This window comes from Trachinotus anak, unplaced genomic scaffold (assembly GCF_046630095.1).
Source record: "Trachinotus anak isolate AG129_WGS33_773 ecotype Australia unplaced genomic scaffold, CSIRO_AGI_Tana_v1 ptg000021l, whole genome shotgun sequence".
Classification (NCBI taxonomy): Eukaryota; Metazoa; Chordata; class Actinopteri; order Carangiformes; family Carangidae; genus Trachinotus; species Trachinotus anak.
The window spans coordinates 20581646-20603930 of NW_027273872.1; the positions used below are offsets into that span (position 1 = coordinate 20581646).

Sequence of the window (22285 nt, forward strand, 5' to 3'; positions counted from 1 at the left end):
CTATAAGCTGACGCCCCTTGTTTGTCTCAATCAGTATGTCAATGATGAGTAGAGTAATGTTTTGTTAAACCAAAACGGGAAATAAAAGAGATTAAAGAAATAAATAAATAACTCCAAAAGTGGGAGGTTTATGTCCCCTGCCAGTCCCCAGTTATGCATAAAAATGCCTCTGAAATGAAATCTTTATCAAAAGAGCCACAAGGTTCTCCTTACAAGGTGTTTTCAAATAAGCAGGCGTTATTATCATACCTCCATTGGGAAATATGCATTTACAGCTTGGAGAGTGAGAAGCAATAGGGTAACTGTTAACAATGTTTTCCCTAGTTATGGTGCATAATTGCATGCTTCTGTTATTGCACCTTTCTATTGCTACTAATACGGAGAAAGCCCATTAGGCAGTGTGCTAATGTGAACAGTAGCCTGCAGTGCAGTGGATGCACTGTTTAAAAAGAGATGCATGAGGACCACTGTAATGAGCACTACAGGCCAGCGGAAGGAGGGTACGAACACCCAAAGCCGGCGTGTTCAAGCTCTGAAAAATACAGCAGAGTCAACTTTCCTTGTTAGGCTGTAAATATATGTGGACATGTGACTGTAGCCTGTTTGGCACAGTGGACCTGACATTTCATTTCCTTAAAAAAAATATATATATATATGAGTAATCCTATAACAATATTCAGCACGGTTTCACAGCAGCAGTAACACATGATGACCACATTATAATTGCAACATAGCCTACAGTATATATACATACTGAATACTAATTGCTTCATTGCCATCCCTGCTGATCCCTGCACGTCGTCCTGTGGGGATGCAGCTGCAGCCCACAGCCCACACTGGATTACTCTCTACACGCGCTGATAATGACCATTGACTTGGCTTGGCCGTGAACGCGCGCTCCGCGGGCCCCGGTCATTCCTCTGTAGTCTGCGTGGACCGCCGCTCTCTGGGTGCCGCTGCGCGCAAAGGCTTTTGTCGATCGGCCGTCGCTCGCTGCTCAGAGCATGCCCGCCTGCCCGCCGTTTCTCCGCTCTGAAGAGAATCGGGGGAAGACGTGCCGTTTGCGCACAGCTGCGTTCGCCCGGTTTTGCTCCATCTTTGCCAGTCAGCGCTGCTCCCCGTAACGACACATCAATGGATTGCTCCGTTTGATTCCCCCCGGTTTGGTGAGATGTTGCACTGGAGGCTCATAGCCTCTACCCTCTCCATCAGCTCACCCCCCTGTGCTCTCATCTCACTCCGTACGCAATAGCCGCTTGTCAGAATACAGACGGGGCGAACAAAAGTATGCAATAAACAAGTGTCAAGTAGCTTCGGGCTGGTCGACTGGAGGAGAGGAAAAGTTCAAGTTGAAGAAGGGGGATTATGCAGTGAGTGCCGCACATAGCTGGATACAGGTACGTGGTATTTCAAATATATATATCCCTGTGGAAACATGTTTACGCGCTCCCGTTACTGCCGGTGACACACCAGCTGCTGTGGGCACATGTGTGTACGCAGTCAGTTCTTGTTGCAAGTGGAGCGGGGAGGGCAGCGCACAGCGATGACATTGAGGTGCCTTTTATCGGAATAACATTTGTGGTCCTCATGTGAGCCTGCACTTGGCTGTCACCGCTCACACAGGGCTCCCTTCGTGTGTCTGCAGCGTCGTTTATGTGTCATTTGCCCAGCTGTTTGCTTATCAGTTCCTCGGCAGCGATGACCTTACAGGCTATGAATCGCTATGGAGTTTGTGGTGTCAGAGGTTTGCACACAGCGCATCTGCACGGCATGCCCACACAAACATCCTTATGATATCTCCGGAAATCACACGTGTCCTGGCTGTGTGTGGAGCCTGTGTTTTTTTGTTTTGTTTTTTTTTTTCTTGAAAGGGTCAGGTGGAATGTTAGGCTTGTGGTAATGAGGGGGCAGGAGCTTTAGTTCCTGTCCGACGCGTTCACGGTTACCGCAGCGCAGGCGTCCTCGTTTCATCTCACGGCTCCCCGTATACATGCGTGAGAAAGTGAGTTTTGTCTTTTTGAAGAAGAAAAAAAAAAAAAAAAAAAAAGATGCTTTCACTTCATCGTGACGAAAATGGAGTTACTGGTGCGCTTTAATTGGCTGCTGGACCTGTCATTACCGCTAGTCTCTCCTCGGGACGCCTACAGCGCTGCGTCGCCGCGGTGCGTCCGCCTGGCCGTAGCTGCTGCCGCGTAATTCTGCCTCTCCACGTTTCACGAGTTAATCTACTCAAAAACGCCAACTGCTACACTGCACTTTATATTTTCTACAGTATTTGTATTCATTAATATTTCACCTACTTGCTTATGTGCTGCTATATAATGGATTAGGAATAAGGCATGGTATTATGCTTTATAGAGGCTGCATCAAAGGTCCAGGCAGTGTGGGTTGTGTGAGTCCTGCTGAATTGTAATATCTTCTCTCTGCTGCCATGCTCTGTGTTTTTTGGTGACACAGAGAGGCTGAAAGCCACTGCCCAGCTGGCTCCCCTCAAGCTTCAGTGAGGACCGAAACACTGCAGGATGTAGCTCACTCAGGAATGAATATTCATTGGACATGAGTGAGACTTTTAGTTAAGGATGTGGTGCCATATGCGCGTGTAGCAAAGTTTAAGGTTCCATTAGAAAACTTGTCACTTGTGTATTAAGTAAGGTGTCAAGGAATACGGCCCACACACCAGCTGTAGATCCCAGAGCCATACACAAACACACAGATGCCACACAGACCATGATGATGAGGTGCCCTGCTGAGATTCACACTTCAATCTAAACGGTGCAGTTTCTCTCTGTGGCCCTTCTATCTCCTCCTCCACCTTTAGCTCGCATCAAGCCCGCCTGTGCCTGTGTGATCTGTCACACTCTTTGATCTCTCTCCCGCTTTCCATCTCTCCATCTTGAGCTTTTGACAGGAATATAAATCAAAAAAAAAGAAAGCAAAGCCCTCAGATTGGTGAGTGATCATTACTGGCACTCATTTAAACACACGCATGTGGAGACACAAGTGCACACTGTGTACTGTTTCACCCACAGACACTCAGGCGCTTTCCACTCAGTCTTTAACCTGCCAGGCGTAATCATTATGACCAGTGTGTTGTGGTTGTGTGTGTGTTGTGCGTATGTGTAGCAATCCGCAGTCTTAAGTGCTAATAAGAGCTCACACTGGACAGCAGCAGGCCGTGTCAACCACAATCTCCAGACAAGCCCTCAGGGTGTCCCATTTGGCTTGGGTACACACACTTACAGACACACATGCACACACCTACACACACACACACACACACACACACACACACAAGTGCACAAACAGGCCTGAGAGGTTCAGACTTGACTCAAGAGTCTGAACACTGTGGGTTTTCAGAGTCCATGTCCTTGCTGGACCTTCACAACTATTCAACAAGATTAACTGTGTCCTGTTACTATGGAGATATAGTGTAGATTGACTTTTACACGTGCAAACTTTTATGAGCATGCAGAATATGTTTTAATACACTTGTGGATGTGATTAGGGAGTGAATCTGTTAATTCATCTCCGCTCCCACCTCCTCTCTTCCTCTATGTGGGTTACGTATTTATACATGTATTTTACTGCAACACCTGTGAGGCCTGGAAAGAGGAGCATCAATCTTCATTAGACTGAAATGAGGCTGGCCCTGTTGAATAAATGACTGTCACTGAGAATGTGTGTGTGTGTGTGTGTGTGTTTGGCTGTGTGTATGTGTGTGCACGTGTGCTTGTTTTGAGCCCTGTAGCCCGCACTGACCCGCTCTGACAGATGACTGCAGTGATTTCCAGGGTTCAGCAGATTAGGGGATTAAAGACTGAAGGCTTCACACAATAACCCTAATGCATGCGCACGGCGGCAAAAGTGCACACAGACGCGCATCAAACAAACACACAGGGCTGTGGGGCTGATCAGAAATCAGTGGCGTCCAGTGTGACCCCTCGTGCTGTGTGCTGAGCAGATAGGACTGTTCGCATTCACATAGGCAAACAGATGGAAAACAGCATTAGAAAACCTCAAGGGTCCAATTTCACTAATGCCATTTTCACACTACAGGCGTGACCCGTACTGAGAGGACAGTTAATACATTTTGTCCTTCCCAACCAATTCAGAACCCACTCACTGTTAGATAATGAACCAACATAGTGGGCTGAATGTTTGTGACTAGGCCATTGCAATTTTGTTGGTGATTTACAGCCAAAAGTCCCTTTCAAACACAAAATGGGCTCCATTGTGTTCATTGTTTCAGATTCTGTGAACGATAACTACATTGCAGCGTGTTAACCGATGGCAAAACAAAAAAAGCTGCTTATATGTCTCTCAGGTATAATTACCTGAGAGGCAGTAAAGTGCACCCGATTCAAGGGCTTTGTTCGATTTCATGAGTTGACTGGTTTGGTTTTTGAAACAGCTGCTTGCTGCACAGTGCACACATCTTCCCTTTACCTGGACATTTTAAGAAGGTTTGAAACGCTAAGCGCCACAGACGGCGCAACCATAGCAACATAAGCAAATTTTAAAAACACCTTTAAACCATCAGATTGAGTCTTGGGAGCCAAGTTTAGAGTTTTATTTTTGTTAGAGAGGATAAAGCAAGCAATTATCCCCAGCAGAGCTACACACCTGCAGCTTAAAACCTCCATTTTTTTTTGTTTTGTTTTGTTGGGGGGGTTTTTTTTGTTGTTGTTGTTTTTTGTGTTTTTTTTTCTCACAACCTCGTCTCAAACGGTTCAGAGCTAAATAGAGGAGAGGTCACAATTGTTATTTTATCAGGTGAAATCATTTTTGAAATATAGCAAGCAGTGCTGCTGTACGGTACATTAGACCATATCATCTTATCATTTGGGACAGAACAGGATAGGTGGTAATGGAAGCAGAAAAAACCTCTTGTCACTACTGATTAACTAAGAACACTGACCTTTAGAGAGAGGAGAGGTGGTTGAAAATGATGGTCTTTGTGACAGAATACGGAGAGGTGGTGATATTGTTTATACTGCTGCTGTAATTGTCAGGATGTGCGGGTGAATAGGAAATATTACGCTTGGTGGCATAGCTCTATTAGAGCATGTTCTGTCCGTCTTGCAACCCCCTCGGCTATTTCACAAACTCATGGCTTTTTTGAGCCAGAGACACAATTAACTCAGTGTCATAAATCCACATCCAGATAGAAAAACTGCTGTAGGAATGGTCTCATTCCTATTATACTGCCCAGGTCTGGCCTCGTGCAGAGTAGCTTTTGGGTAGTATGAGATTTAACAGCGTCAGAGAAGCTTTGATGAGAAAGCACCAACTCAGCTCACTCCTTATTTCTACTGCATCTCTCCAGTCATGGACTTGCTAACTGTCCCCCTGCACATTTCCCTGCTCTGGCTGTCTATTCCTCAGCTTGATCTATTCATGCTCCATTGTCCTCCCTGTTTCACATTTCAACATTTCAACTTTCAACATTAATTGTGCTCCTTCAGGGAGCTTGCCAAGGCATATGTAGGAATAGCATGCTGTGGTTTTTCGAGAGGCTAAAATTACAAAGACTTGCTGATGAAGGAGCAAATTACATTAATTGCAGTAATTGATTAATTGGTGGGTAGATCAGTAGAAACCACAGAGTATGAAAAAATACTTGATGACAGTTCCCATGGTTTTCTGAGGAGATATTTTAAAACTGGGGTTTTGACAGAAGGAAAACTAAAAATATGTACTCCTTCTCTTAAGAAATTGTAAGATTGAACCTAATTAGACCTGATAAAAGTTTACATATGATAATATTACCATTGCAACCAAAGCTGGAAATGAACAAAATCTTTTTCTGTGATTGCATCAATTGACACTTCTCTTCTTTATGTAACTTGTGGATCGACTTAGCCAATCAAATTCAACCAAAACAATTACATTACGTCACGTTTGCATATTTGTGAGAAAGGCCATGATGCACATGTCCCTGCCCCCTTAATCTTAATGGATGAGAGCAGAGAGAGATCAGTTGTGTGGTGGTACATTAGATCGTAGTGTGTAACTCACTGACTCTAAAAAAGAGTCCTTGATATCCTGTTATTGGAACAATGATTCTTGGAACGGCTGCCAAGACACATATTAGTCGTGAAATTAGCCACAGAGACCCTGACTTAATATGAAAACGATTATAGATGCTGTAATTCAAAAGAGAAGCTGAAACTCCTAAATATATAATAGTCTAAGATTTTTGGAGCCAGCATCAAGTAAACATTACTGGTACTGTGTCTGGAGGCATTTCATCAGTGGCTTCAGCTTCCAAATCCACCACATTTGAGTATTGTTAACAGTGTGATTTTTCTTCAACGAACATGAAATCTGAAAGCCATCGTCCTATTCCTCCCGCCGCTCCCTTGTGTGCCTTTTGTGACCCGTATGGCCCATATTTTTCTTTATAAGGGTTTTGTGTAGCTCAGACCACACTGCTCAGTGTGGTGCGATGAGTGCATGCATGTGTGTGTTCGCATGTGTGTGGCGTGTGACACCCAGCATTAGCTGTGCTTTAGAGAAAGTGACGCTTTTAGAGAGCAGCCTTCATCTTGGATTACCATGCCCATGGATCCTGTGGGGTTTTTTTTTTTTTTTTTTTTTTTTTTTTTGTTGGAAGCGAAGACAGAGTGGGATGATATTTACTACATCTGTCTGACAGCTGACCGACTGGTTTTAACTCATCCTCCTCACAAGCTCCTGCATGGCGCTTTGTTTTGAGCCTCCTGGTTACATTTAAGCTGAGCAAAAATAAAGGGTCTAACTCGTGTGAATGCATGCACATGCCCCCGTACATAATGGCAAGCACCAGGCATAGACCACGCTATGTAAGACCACCAGTAACCTGAATTAGTGGATGCTTTAGGACAGTGGTTCCCAATCTGTGGGGCAGGGCCCACTGGTGGGCCATGAAGATATTTTAGGTGGGCCAACAAATCATTTGCAAAATAGTAAAGTTTGGTGAAAAGATGTGATTATAAAAAATAAATTTAAATATAAATAATGTTTTTAAATGTTTTAAAATGAAACTGCATGTTGTAATTTAACACTAAATCCACCTTTTTGAACTAATAGACTAGAGATACAGTCACTTACACTGTCTATTGATTAATACTGGTCCTATTTTACCCTGGGACACTCTAACCCCAGACTATGGCAAGCCATGTAAATATTTTGTAGTTTTCAGCTGATGCTTGGATAAACAGCCATTTTTAGACTAAATGATTAATCAAGAAAATAATCAGCAGATTAATCAACAATGAAAATAATTGTTGTTTGCACCCCCAATTGCCTAATGAATGAGTTCATTCAGCTGAATGTCCATAATCAGTTGAAATGACTGGGGAAAAAAGAGAGGAAAAAAGATTGATCCCATTGTTAAGTCGTTTTGGTCCCATTGAAGATGCAAAAGCAAACAGACTGCCTGTTGAGCTTTGCCAGGCCACGATGAATCAAACAGAATTTCTTGGCTGACTTTGCAAAGCTAACATCAACACAAAGTAACCAAGAGGAGCCTTCGTGCGTTGGCCCCGGTGTAGCAGTGCAGGGTTTTTCTTTTTAAAGCATTTCCCTTAAGTGTGGAGAAGCGAGCAGTCTCCCTTACAAATTATAAATTCTCCTGCTTCTTCCTCCTGTCTTTGTTCTGAGAAATACGGTGAAAAGTGGACTTGTCCCCTGCTGCCCTGAAGAGGAAGGTGTGGCTTCGTTTGAGTCATGCTCAAAGAGACTGCATAGTCATGACTCAGATCCACAGACTCAGTCAAGCACTGACCCCCTTGCTCCTTTGCTCAGTAAGTTTAGTTAGAACAATCACTGATGGTGTTTGAGGATCCTTTGTGGCAGTGAAGCTGCTTAATAGCCTCAGCCTTTTGTATTTCTAATTACACTTAAACTGAGGGCTGTGCAGGTTGCACGAGGCAGTGCTAGAACCCTGACTAGTCCAGGAAACATCAGCCAAGGGACACATCCAAGCACATGTGCATCCAAGCATACACACACACACACACACACACACACACACACACACACACACACTAGCATTTCCAGTCACTGTGGAGTTCCCATTTACTGTAGCCTAACTAACTTACCCTTGATTTGTAGGAACATTCAGTTCCATGCCTTTCACAGCCAATAGAATAACCACAAACTGTCTGCAGCAGCCAATGGGTTCTGCTATTGCTTATCCCCTCTTTTTATCTTTCAGCCTCTCTTTCTAAGTAGACATGCCTAGTTAGAGTCTAAAATGGCCTTGTGAAGGAGGATGGGAGTTAAGATGGCATCCCCAGAGACTTTTCAGTGAAGTAATTTAATAAACTGTGATATTTTCCCACTCCACAAGGGAAAGGGAGTAGGCTCAGAAAAGTAATGAAACTCAGCTGTTGAATTTTTAATATTAAAGAATCAATTTCCTGTACTTGAACATAACCAAAGAAGACTCTCCTCTTCTACCTGAGCTGCAAAATGCACAGTCTAGAATTGACTTCCGGCTAGCTTCCTGTTCCCACTGTCAGCGGGTGTACAGATTTGATCAAAACATTTGTTCAGCAGCATCTCCTGGCTCCCACCTGCCAGCGAACATTTGAGCAGCAGCTAGAAATGTAGGTTGTCCTAACCGCAGTCACTGCTCAGAAAAGGGAATAGTAACTATAAGAATAGATGCATATCTTGGTTAATTATTTATAAAACTATGAGCACAAAAAGCATAATCCAAATTCAAGCACTAGTGAATCTGCAATTCATGATTTGAAAGTATCCAGGTCCAGATTCAGATTGGTGTAAAACTATCATTTCTCAAGACTTTCTCCAGCTGTTTCAGGGTATTAGCGGAATTTTAAAATGTGTAGCTACAATTTCTGGCAAGCTTGCTTGGATGGATGTGACCATACTGGCTGATCTAAACTTAACTATAATTAAGTGACTAATAAATTGACTAATAAAAATATATTTTTTATCAGTCATGGTTCCAAATCTCACCATCCTGTAATCACTAAATGTCAAAATAAATCATTTTTAAAAAATGCTAATTTTCTTTTTTGTTAAATGAATGGTGTTTAACCTTAATGAGTTGCATAATTATCCAATATCGTTGTTCTGCCTGGTTAATAGGATAGGGGTTTCACTATGTTTTCAGGTGCAACATGCATCACAATCACAGTTTGTCCTGGTTTCCTTTCAACTCTTGATTAAAGAATTATTTGTGTTCATTTTATTTTATGTATTTTTTTATTTTCTTTGACCTTAACAGGCTTCTGTCATGTTAGATTGATCATTAAATTAGACACTGGTATTTGATAATTAGCTCTGTTTCCTACCTTTCACGCTTCTGTCAAGGCTGTTGGCGGTTTGTTTACTGCCGATACGCAATGACACTCCTTTTACCCTGACTCCACCACTACGTGTGGCAGGGAGAGAGAAAGAGAGAGAGAGGTCAGGTGATGATTTATGACCGCGATGCTGCATTCCAGCACAGGATGATTAATCTCTTCTGGGAACACTTCACAAGTACAAGTTTAACCTACCTCGGCCTTGCACACGCATACACACACACACACTAGTGTGCACAAAAGAACACAAACGCACACACGCGTGAGCACATGCATGCTCTGCATGCCTGACAAGCAGGACATAAACGCAGGGGCAGAGTGCATGTAGGTGCTTTTGTATGCAATCCATGTGCATCTACCCCCCATCCCACGCACACCCACACAATCCAAACCCACCCCCACACACACCCATCCCCTCATGTAGTCTTTGCTTCCCTTGTTCATTCTCTCCTTTTCTCTCTCTCCTCACTAACCTCAGTGGTGCAGTGTCTCACATTCACCCCTCTCCTCTTTCATCTCGTCCATTCATCACAAACAGTCACAGATGTTCACACACAGAGAGAAAGACAGTGAGAAGGAGAGGGAGGGAGAGAAAGACTGAGTATCTGTATACGGCCATTTGGCCCCAGCATCACTGAGCATAAGGCCATAGGATTAGTGCTGCTAGGTGCTAAAAGCTCTAATGTCTTAGTCAGAGAGAAAGGCAGGGACTGGCTGTATCTGTGTGATACAGCTGTGTGTCTCTGTGTGTGTGCATAAGTGTGCACACTCAGGTGCTCTGCGCAGGTACAAATACTCTTTGGCAGTCCTGACCCTGCATATTGAGAGGATAAGTGTAAATACCACAGGCTGCATCTGAAGCTCTATTACTTGAGCACACTTCAACGAATCGTTCCACAGTTACACTCATTGAAACACAGAGGGTGGTTGAACACATCTTTATTGTAATGAAGTCATTTATTGTAATGGAGAGCATTTACAGTCAACTGCAGCTTAGATTCCTGCGCTTTTGTCATTATGGCTTCCTTGTCTCTTTATCGCTGCTCTCTCTCTCTTTCTCAGTGTGTCTCTCTATCTCTCTAGTGGCCAGCTTTAGCCTGTGGACACAGTGACCTTCAGATTTTTCTCAGGAATGGGATTCGCAGCGGTTTTGGCTTTTTTTAGAAACATTCTGTGGTTGTGCAATTAAACATTTTTAGTGAGGCCTTGTGTCCTCAGGCATATGAACTATAATTTATCACAGGGAAATGTGCAGCAGGAAAAAAATGTAGGAACCACCAAATTATATCACCTTGATTGATAGCACAAAAATAGAACCAGTAATGATGCATTTAAAAATGCTGTGTACATTAAGTTTGTTGTTAAATGTATCACATTATGAGTCAGTCATTGTTATATCAGAGCTGTGCTTAAGCTGAGCAGTACTTAAAGCACCCACATCTCTGGACTGTTTACTGTCTACATGAGTCTGTTGTCTGCTGCTATCCTTGCACCCATAGTACTGGTCAGTTCGGTGGCAACTGTGGTTACCAGTGGTAACAGCAAGTGTACAATCAGTGCGGTACTCCTTTGTCACAAAAACAATGCAACCAAACAAACTGATGTATTAATTAAAACCAAAAGGCAGTCAAAAAATAATTGCAAATAATAATTGTTTCTTTTGCTTCAAAATAAAAGCCAGCCACTCAATATTTGGCCAGCACAGCTTTAAATAGGAAACTGTCAAGACTAAAAGAGATGAAATAGTAACGCTGAATTACATGCCATGTTCAATTTGGTGACACAATTCTTATGGGCTCAAAATATCCGTCACACCCACAGTTCAGTCCTGGTTTCCTCTCAGTTCTTGATTTTAAGAGTCACTCCTGTTTTGTTTTGTTTTGTTTTGTTTTAGGGTTTTTTTTTTAGTCTCAGTAGTTCTGACCTCACAGGCTCCTGTAACATTTGATTGATCATTAGATCGAAAGGTGCTCACCTGTGAATCCCCTGAGTGTGAAAACAATTTGATTCCAGTTCAAGAGAGGTGGAGCCCACGGGTAACAAAGACATATAGGGAGATATTTATACAGTGTACAATAGATACATTGGGTGGCTCTTGTTGAAAAAAGTGGCCCATAAATAATTTCAAAACCAAAGTTTGATTCATCTGCATCTCATGACTTGAAAACCAACCAAAACCCATGACCATCTATCAATATTGTCTCTAACTGCTGTTACATGGCCAGCAGCTGTCACTCGATTGCAGCCTATTTCATTAACTAATGGTTATCCTTATCTTTATTTCTACAATACACCAGATTTAAACATACATTTAATCATCTCTGCCGTAATGTCACGTGTGTATACTGTGTGTTATGTCTTGGCTCCATTCATACTATTCCCACTGGGGACTTTTGTGCCCTGCCCAGTGTGAGATGGCTCTCTGATTGGATGGGACAGCTGCTTTGAAATGAACAATAAATTGTAAAGTATAACAAAAAAGAATTAGACTAACCTGTGGAGGATAAATACAAAAGAAAAGTTCAGTTCAGTAAAGTCATATCTAACATAAACACGCAGTCACGCTTGCCCGTGTGCATGCAGCTCCAGCTCTTTGGGTGTTAATCTTTTATCTCGCACCCGCTCAATTCATAACAGAGGCAGTGTCCATTATCAATTGTGAGGACTGGGGATAGCAAAAGAGTGCAGTATGAAGGAGAGAGAGAATGAGAGGGCGAGTAATGTAATCCTTTGTGAAAGTGCCATCATATTACCCAGCCCCACTCAATCTCCTCACCAGCTACAGAATAGATGAATGTCCTGGATGATTCTAATCTCATCACACACATACACACATGTAAGCACACACAGAGAATGACTTGTCTACACCATTCATATTTGATGTTGACAAAGGGACGGTGAATAGTAATAACACGAGTGGATGTTGTGATGTTATTGGGCTTGAATACGCCCTTTGAGACATTTGTGTGTGTGTATGTGTGTGTGTGTGTGTGTGCTGCATATGAGGATGGTGTGTGAGAGTGTGTAGGAGTTACATTTATAATTTCTGGTGCTTAAGGTTAAATCCTCTGCTTTTAATTATGACCAGGTGTCATCCCACCGAAAGATGAATTTTTGTTCGTGTAAGTGTGTAAGGGGATCTCAGTGTGATGTGACATTGTGGATAATAAGGGCACGACACATCAGAGTCTGTGTGTGTGTGTGTGTGTGTGTGTGTTTATCTAGGCAGAATGGTTCAGACACTAGACGTCTTCTGGTCCTCTCCACTGTCTTCTTTACACTGCTATCACTCCACATTGATTTAAGAACATGTCTGTAATTGAGGAAGGAGGTCTGATAAGGACTGAGGATAGTTTTGGGAATGATGTGTTTGATTCATACTGTGAAGTTATCTGGGTCTTTCAAGTTTGAATTGGGCCTTTTTAAGCTTGTTGTATTTGATGTTCACATTGAGGATTTACCTCTGCTTGATGAAAGGCTTAGTCACGGCCATTTTTATTGCTTGTTTTGCTTTGACGTGAGACACCATGCTGGTGTAATTAATTTGTGTTTAAGGTTGCTGAATTGATCAAGGACTGAATTTGCAACTTACCCTTGGGGACACCAACTGGACTAAAACATGAAACATATTGATTAACTGCTGTATTGATTTTAAATTGATGCAGGTTAGTCTGCATATCCTACAGTTTTTAAGTATCAGATGTAGAGACACAAATCACTAACACACAAGTTGCCACATGTAAGTGAAGGTTTAAGTGAAAACATAGCAGTTATGTAAATGGTCAGAAATGGACTGATGAGGCAATCAGTCACAGCAGTTGTAATGATTACGCTGCTAACTCGTTGCAGTATCAATTGATTGTGTTATTTGACTTGAGAGTCAGCTATGCAGCGGCCAAATTAGGTGCTTAGCAAACAATTATTAGCCCTGCTGCTACCTGATGACAGTTGACAGAGCTTTTCTTTTTCTCAAGTTATTCAGAATATAGGAAAGTGAACACTGGCTGATGTGATACCTCCTCCATATCACCAACTTTAAACATTTAGCAATGCCAAAGAATTTAACTGTTTTGCAACCAGAGACAACAGATTTGAAATTTTCTGTTGCATGGGAGCTATTTTATATATGTTTTGCTATTGCTATTTAGCCAACGTTAGCATGAACAGCTGTTTACTTAGTCTAGAGTTTGACGCTGAACTCGAGAAAGTTTCTTCTTGACTCCAGCATCAAATTTAATTCCTTCACTCACCATAAGCAACGCCAATGTTAACGTCTTTTATTTTACCAAAGTTAGCACGCTACCCATCGAGCCCCAGCCAGTCTCATCATTTTCTGATAGCAACTCAGTGTAGCCTCCAATCTGCCCTGAAAACATAGTGCTGCTCAGAGGATGTATTATAACCTCTTGTCTTGTAAAAGCAATGATGGCCGAAGCTCTTGTCAAAGGGCAATCAGCACCTGCTCTCGGGAAGACACCAGGTTTGGCGGCGGAGAAAACGTACAAATAGCCTCTTTTAAAGAAGAAAAAAAAAGAAAAAAATAACCTCCACAGGTTTATAACAGTGTGAGCACCTTGTAACCATTTTTACTTATATAACCTGTTTCTATGACAGGTCTGCTGAATTGAACCAAAAAGAGTGAACCTGTTGGCTGTTGTTAGTGTGAAATAATGAATTTTTGTCATTGATCATCATCCATCAAACCCTTATTAGAATATCAAACATGCTTGATCTTGTCAGTATGGTCAAAATGAGGAAAAGACTGCATTACGTTAGCTCTGTCTGAGTCTCATCCCTCAAGTGCTGTGACAGCAGTGCACAGCCCTGTGATTAGACTCTCAATTGGAAAATTTGCCTAAAATTAAAATCACTTCAAATATCATCTGCTGTAAGGTCAGCATAAGATAAGTGAAAAGGCTCAAGTGCAATTTTGGTGTAAAATTTAGCCTTTGCCTCTAACTACTTAGACTACTTCTTAGAGCAAACACTTGCATCCTGTGCTATTTTCATGGATTTAGTTTCATGGATTTTCATGGATTTAGTTTGTGAAGGCGCACTGACATAATCACTTAAACTGCCTTCCTGTTTATTATGTCTGCTGGTATTTCATTTTTCTCAACACGGATTATATTAACCCAGAAAGGAGCTAAATCCAGTGAGAGTTTGAGGCGGAATGAGGAAAGTGTCATTAAATCAGAGGTACGGGAGCACGGGTGGTGGGATCCTGTGGATTCATGGACAAAGGATCATCACACAGACCATCAAAGAACTCAATGACATTTTACATTTTCAGTACTTTCTACAGGTCAGATGTCTCCACTTTTTACCCACATATCATAGACATCTTCTTTCCAGTTTTCCCATTTTGAGGCATTTTGTAACTGCAGCACTAACACAGAAAATATCAACATTTCAATCAGAAATAAGTCACATTTATGCAACATAACTGCAAGAAGCGCATTGCTCTTGTGCAACATTAATCCCAAACAAAACATTTGCATCAAAACCTACAATTCAACCAATATTCTTGTGTCTGTAAAAATCCTGATAGTGATTTATGTTGCACACACAGGTTCTGCCTGTTAAATGACACCAAAGACTGTTAATATCACCCTCACTCGCTGCTTGATTCCTCGATCAATCCAGACGGAATGTTTTATTCCTGTAATGCACAAATGTGTGGCTGAGGTTTCAGGGGTAAAGCTTTGAAATCCAGTACAGTGATATATCTGTATGGTTTTGTTGTTATGAACAGCATTACATTTGTCTCTTGAGTTTTCATTATTGAATCTGCTTCTATACTGCCACCGTATGACAAGACGCTTCAGTATTTTTGGCACAATAGCAGCCTGTCAGGGTGAAAACAATGCCATCACTTCATTTTAGTCTTATTTACTGAAGGAAAAATTGAAAATAAAATAAAATAAAAATATATACAAGGTTCTGTCAGTGTTTTTGTGGATTGGATGCTCAAACTAATGAGTTTAACTCTGGCTTACGACCTGTGTTTCCTCATGTTTCCTTGATATTTCATTTGTAAATTCCATCTCAAATAAAAGCATGCGCTATAAAATATGAATACTAAACAATAACCGTAAAAAAAGAAGAAAGAATCTGCAAAAAATAATAATAATTTGACTCCATTCAAGACATGTTTTTCTTCCATAGCGAGGATTACGGAGGGGCTTTTAAACTGTTAGATTCCTGCTGCTTTTTAATATCTTGTGTGATCTATTTGTGTCCTAAGCTGCTAATAGCTAGAAGGAATCAGGGGAACACAGCAGGGGTGGGTGGTGCTCGTATAATGGATAGGATATTTTATGTTTCTCCCCCCAAAAAGAGATAGAATTGGGAATTTGTCTTTCCCTCCTTCCTATGTTCATCACTTTTGTATCAATTCTGTTTTTACTAGAAAACAGGAGTTTCTATGAAGTGGGAGTGCCATTAAAAAAAAAAAAAACTTGTTTAGAGGTAGGTGCTGGCTCAAGCCAAGAGACAGCATGAAGTATATGGTAAGGACTGAAATCCAGTGTGCGATGGAATTTCAGGGCCCTGCACTAACCATCGGCAAGAAGATATCACACCGGGTGAAGCTGAACTTGAGGAGCACTAACCCAGTGGGCGAGACGAACGAAACCATAGTCTCCATTTCACAGTCGCAGCACTAGCACAGCTGTGATAACAATGTGCTCTAAACTTATGCTCTTATGTGTTCGGTGTGGCCCCGCAGTTGCCTGACTATTATTCAATGTATGTGCACACATTTCCCCTTCCCTTTCAGTCTTGTCCGGCTCATCCTCGGTGCAGCAAGACAGAGCTGCAGCTGATCTGCATAATCACACATTTAGAGACAGCACAGAGGGAGAGAGAAAGCTATTTTCAAAACATCTTACTGACAATACTTTTGCAAGATTTCAGGACAATCAGCCTGGTAATTCTGCATTAATTAGTGATAAACTATGAGACGCCAAAACAAGAATGGATGTTTTTGGTAGATGCGGGAAGAGGGCTGCAAAATGGGTTTTCTTCATGCAATTCTGCATGACAAGTGAAGAGAAGAGTAAATGGCAGGAGTTATGAATTTATAACATTCTTCAGCATCTATAGGGACCAAACAATTCTTCATAGCAAATACTAAAAGCTGTAAGGTCGGGCAATGTTGCATAAATGTTTCAGAATCATAGTGTTTGTTATGGGCTAGACCCAGCCTCAGTGGACCAATTTAGCCAGGCCTTATAATGGCCTCTCTAATGCTCCAGTCTACATGAAAATAAACAAGTCTGTAAAAAGGAATATTAAATGCACTGTGTTATTGTTTATTCTCAAAGAAACAAATTGATCTTTTTATGACATTCAATCTATAAAGCAAGGCGGTAGCTATTTTACAGCAGTTACCATAAACAAACTAGTGAGCTGGGTTTTATTGCTTTTTATTTTGGCATTGCAGATAGGAATTTTTAAACAGATCCGATTGGCTACACCTGGTCTGAATGTGAGTGTGTGCAGGAAAAGGTGTGTGTGTGTGTGTGTGTGTGTGTGTGTGTGGGAGATTGTGTGTGATCTCTGCTATAGCTGTGAAGTATGGTTGATTCCCTGATCCAGCAGGTTAAGGAGGGCTTTGGCTCTGTGCTGCTGACCCATCTGGACTGCTCGCTGGGTTTCAGCCTCATCCCTGAACTACAGTTGGAGCACTGGAAGCTCATCTCCACCGCCTCTACTCAGTTGAGAATTTCTGCATTACAGCTGTCACAAAATATTAATGATCATTGACCCAATATGCCTCAAAAGATTTTGTGTGGCTCAGTATGTGTGTGTCTGTAATCCCGTGGCAGATGTGATTCTCGCCTGAAACATACCAACACAAACACACACACACAGATATGAAGAATACAGAAGGATAATATGAATTATTTTTCCATATTTTCAACACGGCTATAGTGCTGATCTTTTTCAATCTGTTGTTGGTGACTTTAGCTCCAATCCAAAGAGCATATCTCCTCTGCTTTTCTGCCCATCTTATCCCAGAGCTCAAGCCTGATGTGACCTCCTACACACACTACGAGAGCCAAAGAGGATCAGCGCCCAGATCCACTCAGATTACCACCTTCTTTGTCGCTCTGTCTCCCTCTTTTTCTCTCCTCTCCACTTAGCAATGAATGGCTACTCCATCCAGAAGTTACATTTGGACAAGGACAAATAGTGTAAAAGGCACACACACACACACACACACACACACATACACACACACACATACACACACAGGCAGACACCACTGCAGGGCTGGGAAACGTTTGAGGGGCAGGATAATGTCAGCTGACCAAGGCCTTGGTGACTCCCAGTCATCCATGGCTGCCAGCTTCACTAACATCAGCTCCACTCCACAGTAACAGGACAAAGACGGCCTGCTTTTCTTTTTCTTTTTTTTTCTACAGCTTTTAACAGGGCAGCTTGTCTGTGTGTGTGTGTGAGAGTGAATCAGAGACAGACAGAAAGAGAAGAGGAGGAGCGTAGCGTGAATCAATGGGACTTTGTGTCTTTTTTGTCACTTGAAGGGAAACACCAGCAGGACAGCGGGAGAATGAGACTTCAAAGGTGACAGCAACCTGGTGCTGGGCAATGTATAGTAGGCTATTCTAGCCATAACACGGCAGAATCTCCAAATCAACTGTCAGTGGTCAAGTTCCTTTGTGGGAGGTGTACAGTAGGTGCCGGATTTTGACATGGACATCTTCAGTTCTACCTCACTGATTTTGATTTTTTTGTTTTTTTTTTTTTTTTTTTTTGTTAACTGTCCACCATGACTCAAACAGTGTTGTGAGAGTGTAATGCGAAGGTATACAATACAAATTTAAGCTTAAAATGCCACAATATATGATTCAAAATGTGAAAAATGGCCAATAATTGTGTGAGCTGCAAACACAATATCAGTTTCAATAAATAAAGCATATAAAACTAAACAAAAATCTTTAATCCTGTCAGTCTAAATTCTTACACTTGTGTTGAAATGTTCAATGGAGCTATTTATAAGTTGTGCTATAGCTACAGAGTCAACATTAGCATTAATTAAAAGCTGTTTACTTACCAGTATTGCAGAGAGCTTCAATACAAGAGGTTATAATACAGCAGAACTACTTCTTCAGTGCAGACTGGACGCCACAGTGACTCGGTATCTGAAAGCGATGAGATGGGCTGACCGGGCCTGGCTAATCAGCTAGCTGATCAGCATGCTAACTTCAGTAGAAGAAAGGACGCAGTAGAAGCTATACAAAAGGATTGTTTTATTCTGAACTTCTAGACTTGTAAGTAAACACCTGGTAATGCTAATGTTGGCCGTAGCCTATAGAAATAGAACTTGCTCTTTTGAAGTTCAGAGGAATATCTTGGGTCAGTTACATTCATCAGTGAAAATCTCTGATTTTTTTTTAACATGTGCGTAATGTATGGTGGTGGAGGGTGGAGCACTAAACAAGTAATGTTGTGGTTTATTGCTGGGTAGCCTCTCTGAGACCCTTGTTACACGTGCCTGGGGATGGGTCTAAATACTGGTATGGGATGTTTAGCTAACTCAGTCAGTTCCGCTCTTCCTATTTTAAGACGGGGCATATGATTTTTTCGAAAGGGCTTTGGTTCTGTGTTAGGTTTGCCTTATGTTGTCAAGCAATATAATTTATCGACGGTGCATCACAGTTCCTGATTTTCTCATCCCTCCATGTGTTCATGTTCTTTATTTATATCCTGTCCATGTGCTTGTTAACCCTACAGTGTGCTTCTGTTCCTGTCTCTCAGGCTAAAATGCTGCAAATATGTACATTTCTTTTTTTTCCCTTTTCTACCCTCCAGGTATTCTTGCTGTCACTGCAGACCTCTCTCCTTTAACATCATACCCCTGCCATCCCACACAAATACACATATATACATTCACACTTATCTCAAAACAGCATGCTTCCACTGACCAAAAATACACTGCGATGTGTGTGGCATCACAAATATTTTTGCTGTATATCCAAATTTGACATTTTGGTTGAACTGTTTGTTGGGAGACGTTCCATTTGAAAATACCTGCAACAGAGACATATGCAGATGCACACACACTAAAAATCACACTGCGTTTACTTGGCCATTGTTACTTAACTCCCAGTCATCCTCCTACACACACACACAAACACACACACAGCAGCAGGGCAGCCAGCCTCTTGACACTGTTCCATTTAGCCCACACTCCTGCCGGAGGATTCAGCTAATAACTCGAATAGCCTGAATGCCGCCATAGTGCGAAACAATTACTTTCAAGAAGAAACAGAGGAATCAGGGGAAATGAGAGAAAGTGTAACCTTGAGACAGGATAACGTTTTTACCATCAGCCAAAAGCCTTGTGCTGAGAGTGATGTGGCAAAAGAAAAAAAAATGTAAAAAAAAACATCTGAATTTATTAGTTAATCTATCAACTGGAATTTATTTGCGTTATAGCACACACTCATCACTATTCGAGGCCTTCCTCTCCCTCTCTTTCTGCAGGCTTGAAAAAGAGGCTATAAGAAAAAAACCAAATGCTCCCGATGTATTAGAAATCGAACTGCTCTCCCAATAGAACCAAATTACCTGAAGCGACTGTAAAAATTTCAGAAACACACTCACAGCGCATCTATATTTCCCATCAAACACATAATTTGCTTATAGTGGTTATACAACACAACAAGACAGTCGCTATTGATCGCATATTACTGGAAAATTAGCCCTGCAGCAATGTGAGCGGGGGTTCCTCTGCTCGGTGGATCTCAGATTGATGGAACAGATATTTGGACATGAATGGCGAGGAAACAGAAAAGAGATTACAGTGGTGGCCTTCAGTGTGGGTTTCCTTGCTGACCACTGTTTTCCACCTCATTCCATAGACATGCCACTTAGGTGAAGTGGGCTCTCTGAATTCCACATGGATTTGAATTGTGTTTCAAGGTTTCTGGCATGAGCATCATTATTAAAAGAAAAATGGAGACAAGAAAAGACTATTAAGAAATTGATAGTGATAAACTACTATTTTCGGACTCATTTATTTATTTTGTTTTATTTTATTTATTTGTTTTTTTTTTGTATGTGCCTTGTAGATATATTTCCACTGCAGCAATGAGCTTTAACTTGAAAAACATCTAAAATATCAATATGACACCCTCTAAATCAAAGAACCATTTTTTTCTGTAGAATAAAAATTTAAAGTCAGTATAGTATTCTATAGAATATAATATGGGGCTACAGTACAATTACATTATGCATTATGAATGAGGGCTGTAGATGTAGAAGACTTATTTTTTCTTGACTGAAAATGGGATTTCTAGCTCATATAAGGCTAATATTATCAATACTGCTAAGGGCACTACCTTCTCAAGCTTTTACATATAATCCAGCTGAATATAACCAACCCAGGAGTATGTCGAAATGCATCCTGGGAAATATAGGAAATCACTAACTGAGGCACAAGTAGATTGAGAGAAACCAGTGGTACAACAGAAAGGTAAATTGCACAATTTAATCACAAAATGACTTGTTGAATGCTGAACACCACAGGTTGATAAAAGTGGCCAGGGCTGGGATTTCTATTGGAAGGGTGATATTAATGTCTTTTTTCATTTACCCGGTCTGTTTCATTTACTCATTGTTTGCAGCTCTGGCTCACTCGCTCAGCAGCACTGCAGTATTAAATTCAGCTCACTCTGCTACCCCAATTAAGCCAATTGTTTTTGTCTCTGTAAAGGTACTATGTACTGTATAAAAAATATATAAGGTATGTAAGGTTCACAGTACAAACCAAAGTCATGCAGTGTGGAGGAGATGTTGTAGCTGTTTTTGCTGCTAAGTTAGCAGAATAAACTAAATTCTAAATGTAATGTGATTATTGACTGATGTGAGTAGAAGAAAAATAAATCACAGTGAGACAAGGACAGACGAACGCACTGTGTAATAACACACTTGAGTCAAATACCATGTCTCCTGGCAAACAACCCAACAACTGTCATTACCAAAACATTTCAAACATCGGCAGAAAATGTTTTGTTCGCATAACGAGCTGACTGAGAAAATAGGTTTTTGTGGCTTCTAATGCGATGGAAATGGAACAAAAGTCCTGGTAAGATCTTGGCTGTCTGATTTGTGGAGGATCTTATGTGAAGGGTAGTTTCAGATTTTAATAAGGCAGTGGACATAACTAAAGATTTTAGAGGCAGATGTAAAGTGAATGGGAGAAGTAGGACCAAAGGCATTTTTTACAACCCCCATGTGATCCCGTAAAGTCCAAAAATACCAAGATAATCAACTGTGAGGCTTCGAGCGGAATTGACATTTTCACTCAGTGACTCAGAACCAAGGGCATTGATTTGCAGGCAAAATCTGAGCTACTTCTCAACTGTACGAGAGCGTGGGGTGATATGTGTAAAGATGAAATTGTGTGTGCGTGTATACATGTGTGCATGCGTATGTAAGCATGTGTCTTGGGGGCGAGTTTCTTCTGCGGTTGACTGTGGTTGAGTGGAGAGAGCTCATTTGAGAAGACGTGATTTGAGGAGTGAACAGGGAATTCCTCTAACATCATGCTCCTATAAATCATCTCTTTAATCAGCCTGAAACTCCCTCTCAGCGCACAGCTGACAAACACATACACAGACACACAACTTTACAATGCAAAAAAAAGAAAAAAGAAAAAAAGAACGAAAAAAAAAAAAAGCCCGCTGCAGGGCTGACAGAGTGTGACGGAGTCACATAGCAGGGTAAACGAAGAGCGAACCAAAGATAAAGGTAGAGTGCCTCAATGAAGGGAAAGAAAGGATGACAGAGCAGAAGAGACATAGTTCATCCAGGTTGGCAGTCAGTGCTGAGCTGAGCAGTGCCAGGCTAGTAATTGGATCGGAGCGTCTTTGGGGAGGAAGACAGACACTGGGGGGGAGATGAGGAGACTAGATTGCTAAAATCCCTGTCTC

General features: G+C 41.5%; 1 protein-coding gene across 2 annotated transcripts in view; it reads left to right on the plus strand.

Moving 5' to 3' along the window:
• The first annotated feature begins 509 nt into the window (after positions 1-509).
• The window catches only part of tenm2a (teneurin transmembrane protein 2a), a 226247-nt gene continuing 204471 nt past the window's right edge, over positions 510-22285 (plus strand). For both annotated transcript variants that reach the window (XM_071457469.1, XM_071457470.1), the window contains exon 1: positions 510-1397. The gene's annotated coding sequence lies outside the window, so the exon portion shown is untranslated. The remainder of the gene's footprint in view (positions 1398-22285) is intronic.